Source organism: Elaeis guineensis, chromosome 11 (assembly GCF_000442705.2).
Source record: "Elaeis guineensis isolate ETL-2024a chromosome 11, EG11, whole genome shotgun sequence".
Taxonomy (NCBI): Eukaryota; Viridiplantae; Streptophyta; class Magnoliopsida; order Arecales; family Arecaceae; genus Elaeis; species Elaeis guineensis.
This window is the reverse complement of record NC_026003.2, coordinates 114,288,670-114,298,882: the sequence shown is the minus strand read 5'-3', so window position 1 is coordinate 114,298,882 and position 10,213 is coordinate 114,288,670. Positions and strand designations below refer to the sequence as shown.

Genomic DNA, 10,213 nt, shown 5'->3' with positions numbered 1-10,213 from the left:
ACTTCAATCCCCTTTTTAGAAATGACATGGCCAAGAACTATTCCCTGTTTGACCATAAACTGATATTTTTCCCAGTTGAGAACTAGGTGCTTCTCCTTACATCGTTCTAGAACTAATTGCAGGTGATTCAGACACTCGGAGAAGGTTAGACCAAAAACAGAAAAGTCATCCATAAAAATTTCTAGAAATCGTTCTATCATATCTGAAATATGCTGATCATGCATCTCTGAAAGGTTGCCGGTGCATTACATAGTCCAAAGGGCATTCGTCTATAGGCAAAAGTACCAAATGGACAGGTGAATGTAGTCTTTTCTTGATCTTCAGCGGCTATGGGGATCTGGTTGTAACCGGAGTATCCATCAAGAAAACAGTAAAACTCTTGTCCGGCTAGTCTTTCCAACATTTGATCAATAAATGGCAAAGGAAAGTGATCTTTCCTTGTCGCAGCATTCAACTTTCTATAGTCTATACAGACCCTCCATCCCGTTTGGGTCCTAGTTGGGATAAGTTCGTTTGCATCATTTTGGACCACTGTTACCCCAGATTTCTTGGGTACTACTTGAACTGGGCTTACCCAAGAGCTATCAGAAATAGGATAAATTATTCCACTATCTAGGAGTTTCAGAATCTCCTTTTTAACTACATCCTTCATAACTGGATTAAGCCTTCTTTGGGCTTCTCTTGTTGGTTTAGCCTCTTCCTCTAAGTATATTCTATGTTGAACTATAGAAGGGCTTATTCCTTTGATATCTGCTATGGTCCAACCTATTGCCTCTTGATTTGCTTTTAGAACTGACAATAACTCCTCCTCTTGCTTGGGATCTAGGTCTGATGCAATAATTACAGGCAAAGTTTCTTTGGGTCCTAGATATGCATACTTGAGATGTTCTGGGAGGGGCTTCAGTTCTAAAATGGGTGCTTCCTCTATCGATGGTTTAGGTGATGAGTTCACCATCTCAATGATTGGTTCAGTAGGAAGTGTCGATTCCTGATTAATCTGATTTTCTTTAAGTATTTCATTGACATCCTCAGACTCATGGATTAACCAGGGGTTAGACTCTAGGTCGACTTCATCATCACTAATGTCAATGGATTCATAAATACCATCTTGGACTACATTGACATCAGCATGAGAAGAGGATTCCTGTTCTAAGTTAAAAACATTAAGCTCAATGGTCATATTCCCAAAGGATAACTTCATTAGACCATTTCGACAATTGATTTCAGCATTGGCCGTAGCTAAGAATGGTCTTCCTAAAATGACAGGTATATGTCCTTTAGGATTCGCAACTGGCTCAGTCTCTAAAACAATAAAATCTACAGAAAAATGAAATTTTCAACCTTTATCAGAACATCCTCGACCATTCCCTTAGGGATCCTGAGAGATCTATCGGCTAACTGTAATGTGATCCCAGTAGGTTGAAGTTTTTCTAATCCTAGTTGTTCATACACCGAATATGGAAGGATATTCACACTAGCTCCTAGATCTAGCAAGGCCTTTTTTATATTGGTTTCTCCAATAACACAAGAAATTGTTGGAGCTCCAGGGTCCTTATATTTAATTGGCACATGGCTAGATAGGTATGAACTGACACTTGCAGCCAAAAATGCTTTCTTTGGTACATTAGTGGTCCTTTTCCTAGTGCAGAGATCTTTTAAAAATTTGGCATAAGTTGGAACCTGATGGATTATATCTAAAAGAGGAATATTAACTTGGACTTGTTTAAATACCTCTAAAATTTTGTCTAAATGTTCAGATTTATTGGATTTCAGTCTGTTTGGAAAAGGAGCTCTAGGACTTTTAAGTACTGGACTAGGTGAATTTTCAGTTTCTGGTGCTTGAGGTTGAAAGGTAGTAGTTTTAGAAGGTGACTCGGCAGATGAGTCATCTATATCATCAAGTGCAACTACCTTATTGTCTATTTGTTTTCCTGATCTTAAGGTATGAATGGCATTTATACCATTAACTTGGTTTCCTTGTTGGGGTCGTGGACCATTTTGGTTCCTAGGATTTGGCTCATGTTGGCTAGGTAACCTACCATGTTCTCGTTCACTAATAGTCGAAGCCAGCTGACTTACTTGCATTTCCAGACGGGCTATAGCTTGGGTGTTATTATTTATGAGTTGACCCGTAGTTTGCATAAAGCTGGTATGTGTTTTCATCATGGCTTCTAGGCTTTTCTCTAAAGAGGTAATTTTTTTGTCATTATCATGGAAGCCTGGCGGGTTGTTCATCACTGGGTTGGACCTTAGATTTTGCTGATTGAAATTTGGATTACCTACATTAGGATTCTGGGACCATGAGAAATTCGGGTGATTCCTCCAACCTGGGTTATATGTGGGTGCATAAGGATTGTTCAATGGTCCTTGATAGGTGGCATTCACCTGTGCACACTCATTCGAGTAGGAACATTCTTCTAAGACATGGTCTGGTGCATTGCACCCTTTACACATGGGTGCAGATATTTGATTTACATTGGCTGGTCTCTGTAATTCTAAGGCTTCCAATCTACGTGTTAAGGTTGCAATCTTGGCCTCTGATGCTAGGGTTGGTTGAATTTGATGCATTCCTCCTCTTGAAGGTGTAGCTTTATCAGGTTCCCTAGTTGTTTCCCACTGTAAATTTTTCTCGGCTAGGTCTTCTAAGAATTGCCAAGCTTCAGTAGTTTCTTTGTCCATAAATTGGCCTTGGCACATGGACTCTAGCATGGTTCTTGAGTTTGAATCTAACCCCTCATAGATGATCTGGCATAGTCTCCAAGTTTCTATTCCATGGTGTGGGCATTGGGTCAAAAGATTCTTGAAACGATCAAAGTACTTCCAAAATGATTCACCAGCTAGTTGGTAAAATTGATTTATTTCATTCCTAATCCTAGCTGTTTTATGATGGGGGAAATACTTTTTTAAAAATGTTCTCACAAAGCCCTCCCAAGTAGTGACAGAATAGTTTGGCAGACTATAAAGCCACTTCTTAGCATTGTCCTTAAGGGCAAAGTTGATTAATCTAAGTTTGACCTCATCCTCTGTTAATTGCAGTTTCATGGTTGCACATACCTCCTCAAATTCTCTAATAAATATATAAGCATCTTCTAATCCTGTGAATTTTGGAAGCATATTTATGATTTGAGGTTTGATTTCAAAATTGTTAGCTGTGGGTTGTGGCAACCTGATACAAGATGGTTGGATGGAGCCAACCGGATAACACAAATCCTTAAGGGTCATGGGTTGGATTGGTTCAGCCATTGGAACAACAGGAATTGACTCAATTCTAACTAGACGACCCGACACTCTTCTCCACACACGAGGTGTACGGTTCTCGATGTTTATACAATTTTTTTTTTTTTTATAAAATTTTTATGTATAAGGAAAAGAAAGAAAAGAGAAAAAGTTCTAAAGAGAAGATCCTAAGGAGTCCTAAATCTAAAGAAAAGTAACCAAATTAATTTAAATTTTAAATTTTTTTTTTTTTCAAACAAGTGAATCAATAAATTAAACTCAATCTATCCTAGGGTTAACCTAAATCTAGACAGCTCCTAACTGTTCCAAGATGACCCTTCAAACCTTCCAAGTGGAGATTGATCAACTAGTTAGCCAGGTAAGTATAAGAGGTGGGAGGTTCACTCATCGTTGCCTTTCTAGACACCAAACGAGTTGGCCAGGCCAGCAATTGAACCAATTTAACAAACCACCCTCACGGACTTGCCTAGACACCAACTAATCAAACAACTCAAACTTGGTAGAACTCTTAGGGTTCCTTGTCCTATTGAGCTCGAATTCCTTAAGGTTGACGTCTAATTGATTTTAAGATTAAAAGTCTAGGTAATGCAATATGATGGAGATGGTTTTTGGGCTAAGGAAGGGTAATGAAATCCCCACCTTATTTTGTTAATGGGTTGATGCCCTTAGATTAATTATGAAAATGCAAATACAAATAAACAAGATGACCAAGAATGTAAAAGATTTTAATTTAGAATTTTTTTTTTATTTTGATATTTTACTTCACGATTATGAAATGTCTTTTGTTTTGTTTTATATTTTTTTTTTTTGTGATTAAGTAAATTCAAATGATTAGGTCTAAAAGCAAAAGTAATTAACTAAAAATAATAAAAGAGAAATTAGAAGCGTACCTGAGTTTTCCAGCAATCACCAACTAAATATAGAAACTTAAAGAAAAAAAAAAAAAAGAGAGTTATAACGCACGAAGAACAAATATTTGAAAATAATTTAAAACGCCAGATCCCCGGCAACGGCGCCAAAAACTTGATTGTTCAAGTTTTTAAAATTTGTAAATAAAACCGCAAGCGCACGGTGTGCAGAGTAGCACGACCAGCGAGTACGGGTCGATCCCACAGAGACTTGGTTTTTAAAATGATTTTCAAATCTATGCTCAAGCGAGCTTTAACAAAAATCGAAAGTCGAAAGTTGTTTGCTAAAGACAATAAGACTAAGGATCTAGGGTTTTTTTTGAATCCACTAGATCTAGATTAGGGAATTCTACCTAGAATTTTTCTTATTGATCCTAACGACTACTCCTCTTGTCTTTCCCAAGCATAGATTATGAAGGGACTAAGGCCCAACGATAATCCATCAAGATTCTTTACAGGGGAGTAGTAACTAGGATCCCTTAGGGTTTTCTCCTCCTATGCACTGAATCAAGCATGAACTATGAAGGGACTCTGACCCAACTGTAGTTCATCAAAAATTCTTGGCAAAAGAGAAAGAAAAAGAAACCCTAAAAAAAAGAAAGAACTCTATGTAAAATCCCTACTCATGATCTAGCTTCATCGCAAACCCTAGAAGGGATGCTTAGCTAGACATGATCTAAATCTACTTGCAAAATTTAAATGCAGAAAAATAAACTACCCTAATTTCATAAATTAAACTATCCTAATTGCATAAATTTAAACTGCATAATTTAAACTAACCTAATTGCATAAAATTAAATTGCATAAATTAAACTATCCTAATTGCAAGAAAAATAAATTGCATAATGTAAAGAGATGAAATTGCATAAAAATAAGATTTTATATATAAAAAAAAATTTATTACAAAAACCTCAAAGCTCGAGGCTTGAAAAGAGAGCTAAAAACCCCACTATCTAGGGTTACAAGCTTGATCTCAAGGAAGAATATCTAAAACAAGGGCCTTTGGGGGCTTTTTATAGGCATTTGGGGGTTATAAGGTTTTCAAAACTTCCGATGTGGGACTAAGAGGTTTTAGGGGGTTTATGGTGCGCCGATGGGTCCATGGTCCATGCGCCTGTTGCTGTGGACCAGGCGGCTAACCAGATCACCAAATCAGTTGATTTTTGACCAATTTTGATCTGATTTGACTCGGGTTTGACCCAATTGAGTCTTCTTTCTTCATTCTTCAATTCCTGGGTCAATTTAACTCCGTTTTGCATAAAATTTGCGCCGTTGGAATCCTCTTTCCTTGTTCTTTCTATTGATGATCTCTTCTTCTGCAAAATATAATAACAAGTATCAATTTCTTAATAAAGTTAGATAATTTAGATATTAATTGATACTTTTTATGTCAATTTGTGACATAAATCACACCCCCCAACTTAATCATTGCTAGTCCCTTAGCAATGTACCAAAATAAGATCATATTCCAAAAAGATCCTTCCTTTGCAAATTAATTTAAGATCGAAATTCAAGAAGTTTTCTAGTATTACTAAGTAATGAGCTTCGAATTAGAATCAGTAGTCAGTCTACTTAGAAGCTTTCTTAGAGTACACTTAAAGTTTTATAGCACTTGTGTGAGTGATAACTAACTTAGTATTTCAGTATTAACTTGTACAGGCCAATTGTATCATTTTTCATAACTTAGTTCGATTAATTTTTTATACACCCCAGATTAAACAAAGAACTAAGGTAGCTTTCACACTGTTTTTTTTTTTTTTTTTTTTTTTTTTTTTTTTGCTGAGCATCCTGGCATTCCCACCACCGTTTGACGCGAATCTCAACACTTGACTTAGGTGAAGAGACCCGGTTACTAGGCTTAGGGCAATCCACATTTACTCTGTGTTTTGCATTTTATTTCAGGCAGGTAGCTCTTTCCTTAAATTCAAATTTCTTCAATTGGGGTGTAGAGAAAATTATCTAATTTAAATAATACTCAAATCCTTAATTGGCCTTACAATTAACACCTACTTTACCTTGTTAGTGTGCATGTGCAATTGGAAGTGCTAATAGTCTTTAAATGACCTAAGCCACCAAGAGTCTAACCAGCTAATCTTCTCCGTGACTCACTACATTAGCAAATACTTTCTAACTTACTCTTATTTCTTTTATAGATTAATTTATTTCATATATATATATATATTTTTTTTTATTATTATTATTATTTTTTTTTTTTACATAATATATTAAATGCAAGAAATAACTCATAGTGGAAGGAAAAGAAAATGATAACACCTGATTTTGTTCAAGCTCTCCCCTCAACTTGACCGACATTGTCCCCAATGGAGTTTATCTAATTTATTTGTCCTAAGCAAACTGAAAACAAAGAAAGCATTAGAAATTAAATAAGCTGGGTTGCCTCCCAGAAGCGCTAAGTTTTATGTCTTCAGCCAGACCAAACCTCGAAGCAACTTAATCAGAATAAGTTGGTTCATAAAGAACCATGGCATCTTCAACAGTCTTGACAGGTAATTCCAAGAATGGTTTTAATCGTTGACCATTAACTTTAAAGATAACACCATTACTTGGGTTTTCAATCTCAACAGCCCCGTGTGAAAAAACTTCCTTTACTAAAAATGGTCCTGTCCATCTAGACCTAAGCTTTCCTGGAAACAGATGTAATCTAGAGTTATATAAGAGCACCTTTTGTCCGATATTGAAAGTTTTTCTTATAATTGATTGATCATGAAATGCTTTGGTTCGTTCCTTGTATATCCTTGCATTTTCATAGGCTTCATTTCTAAGTTCTTCTAATTCATTCAATTGAAGCTTCCTATGGTTTCCAGCATCGTTCAAATTTGTATTTAGTTGTTTGATGGCCCACATGGCTTTGTGTTCTATCTCAATAGGCAAGTGACATGGTTTACCAAACACAATCCTATAAGGAGACATTCCTAGATTGGTCTTGAAAGCGGTTCGGTATGCCCAAAGTGCATCAATTAATTTTAAAGACCAATCCTTTCTATTGGCATTAACAGTTTTTTTTCAGGATCTGTTTGATTTGTCGGTTTGACACTTCAACTTGCCCACTAGTTTGAGGATGATATGGTGTGGCCAATTTGTGGGTGACATTATACTTTTTCATCAATGTTGCAAAAGGTCGGTTACAAAAATGGGTTCCCCGATTACTAATGATTGCCCTAGGAATACCGAAACGGGAGAGAATATTTTCTTTAAGAAACTTAATGACCATTTTGCTATCGGGTGTTCTACATGCAATTGCTTCTACCCATTTTGAAACATAATCAACTGCTACTAGAATATATTCATTTCCAAAGGAATTTGGAAATGGTCCCATGAAATCGATCCCCCAAACATCAAAAACTTCAACTACCAAGATTGGGTTGAGTGGCATCATGTGTCGCTTGGTGATTCGGCCCATTTTCTGACATTGAGCACAATTTTTACAATATTCGTGAGCATCCTTAAACAAATTGGGCCAATAAAAACCACATTGGAGAACCTTAGCAGCAGTTTTCTTAGACGCGAAGTGACCCCCACATGCTTGATCATGACAAAAAGATAAAATATTCATGACTTCGTTATCTGGGATACACCTTCTAATAATTTGATCAGGACATTGTTTAAAAAGATAAGGATCATCCCAAATGAATTACTTCACTTGGGCAAAGAATTTATATTTATCCTGCTTAGTCCAATGAGAAGGTATCTTGCCTATGGCTAAATAATTTACAATATCAGCAAACCAAGGTTCAGTAGACAAAGACATGAGTTGCTCATCTGGGAAAGATTCATTGATGGGTGGTTCACTAGATGGTGCAACTGGAATTCGGGACAAATGATCTGCTACAACGTTCTCAGAGGGCCATCGACGAAGAAGTGGACAAGCTACTCGGAGCAGGCTTCATTCGGGAATCTACGTATCCTGATTGGCTCGCCAATGTTATCATGGTCAAAAAGGCCAACGGGAAGTGGAGGATCTGCATCGACTATACCGACCTCAACAGAGCCTACCCGAAGGATAGCTTCCCACTTCCGAAGATCGACCAGCTGGTGGATGCGACATCCGGATTCCGACTGCTCAGCTTCATGGACGCCTTCGTCGGGTACAACCAGATTCGGATGGCGCCTGAAGACGAGGAGCACACCGCGTTCGTGACTCCCAAGGGTCTCTACTGTTATCGGGTGATGCCCTTCGGACTGAAGAACGCCGGCGCCACCTACCAGCGACTCGTCAATAAGGTCTTCAAAGACCAGATCGGGCGCAACATGGAGGTGTACGTGGATGACATGCTGGTGAAAAGCACGCAGATCCCGGACCATGTTCAGGATCTCGAGGAGGCCTTTTGCACCCTTCGACGACACCGAATGAAGCTCAACCCGACCAAGTGTGCTTTCGGGGTGACCTCAGGGAAGTTCCTCGGATTCCTCATTTCTCAGAGAGGGATCGAGGCCAACCCTGAGAAAATAAAGGCAATCCTCGACATGCGTCATCCGAACACCAAGAAGGAGGTCCAACAGCTGAACGGGAAAATCGTCGCTCTTAGCCGATTTATTTCCCGATCAGCTGAAAGGTGCCTCCCGTTCTTCAAGACTTTGCGTCAAGCGAACGGTTTCTCTTGGTCGGATGAGTGCGAACAGGCCTTCGAAGACCTGAAAAGGTACTTGGCTTCCCCGCCGCTGCTCGTAAAGCCGCAGGTCGGGGAGACCTTGTATCTCTATTTGGCCACATCTTCCGAGGCGATCAGTTCGGTGCTCGTTCAGGAAAATGAATACCGAACTCATCAGCCCATCTACTACACCAGCAAAGTGCTCCACGGCGCCGAAGCCAGATACTCGGAGACGAAAAAGATGATTTTCGCCCTGACCGTCTCCGCGCAACGGCTTCGACCATACTTCCAGGCCCACGCCATAGTGGTACTCACCAATCAGCCCCTGAGGGCGATACTGCGCCGACCCGACACATCCGGATGACTCGCAAAGTGGGCGATGAAGCTTAGCGAGTTCGACATTCAGTACCGACCAAGGCCTGCCCTGAAGACCCAGGTCCTGACCGACTTCATCGCCGAATGCCCGACGACCGACCCAGGGTCGGGAGCTGAAGACCCGGGACGAGATGCGGTCTCTGAGCCAGACCCGATCTCCACCTGGGTACTCCACATCAACGGAGCCTCAAACGCTCAGGGAAGCGGGGTCGGGCTCCTGCTCACGAATTCGGACGGGGTAGTCACCGAATACGTCCTCCGGTTCGACTTCAAGGCCTCCAACAATCAAGCCGAATACGAGACACTCCTCGCTAGCCTGAGGATGGCGAAGGAGCTGGGCATCGACAGCCTCCGGGCATTCTCCGACTCTCAGCTGATCGTGGGGCAGGTCAAGGGTGACTTCGAGGTGCGAGATCCGACCATGATCAAGTACCTCCAGAAAGTGAAGGACCTCGTGGCGCACCTCGAGTATTTCGAGATCTCCCACATCCCCAGGTCGGAGAACGCCCGTGCCGACGCACTCTCCAGATTGGCAACGTCGGCCTACGACTCTTTGGGTCGGACGTTCGTCGAAAACCTCCAGCAGCCGAGCATCGATCGGGTCGAAGAAGTGCAGCAGCTAATGTCCGAACCAAGTTGGATGGACCCGATCGTCCGGTACCTGACCGACGGGATCAGTCCCGAAGATCCCGCGGAGGCCAAGCGACTCCGGTGGTCGGCCTCACAATATGTGATCATGGACGGCCGACTCTACAAAAGGTCGTTTTCCCTCCCTTTGCTCAGGTGCTTGGGGCTGACCGACGCCGACTACGCTCTCCGAGAGGTTCACGAAGGAATTTGCGGGAACCACTTGGGGGGCAAGTCTCTAGCCTTCAAGGTCCTGCGACAAGGCTACTACTGGCCGACCATGAAGAAGGATGCGGCGGAGTTGGTCCGGAGGTGCGAGCCATGCCAAAAGTATGCCAATATCCAGCACCAACCGGCCAGCCAAATCGCTCCCATTGTCGCTCCGTGGCCCTTCGCCCAGTGGAGAGTCGACATTCTCGGTCCATTCCCACCAGCATCGGGCCAGAGGAAGTTCAT

The 10,213-nt window shown here is 40.9% G+C and overlaps 1 non-coding gene across 1 annotated transcript; it reads left to right on the top strand.

The window, feature by feature from the left end:
• The first annotated feature begins 2,767 nt into the window (after positions 1 to 2,767).
• On the top strand, positions 2,768 to 2,874 carry LOC140852704 (small nucleolar RNA R71). The gene has a single exon (XR_012135606.1). It is a non-coding gene; the product is annotated as a small nucleolar RNA R71 (small nucleolar RNA).
• Positions 2,875 to 10,213: the final 7,339 nt, after the last annotated feature.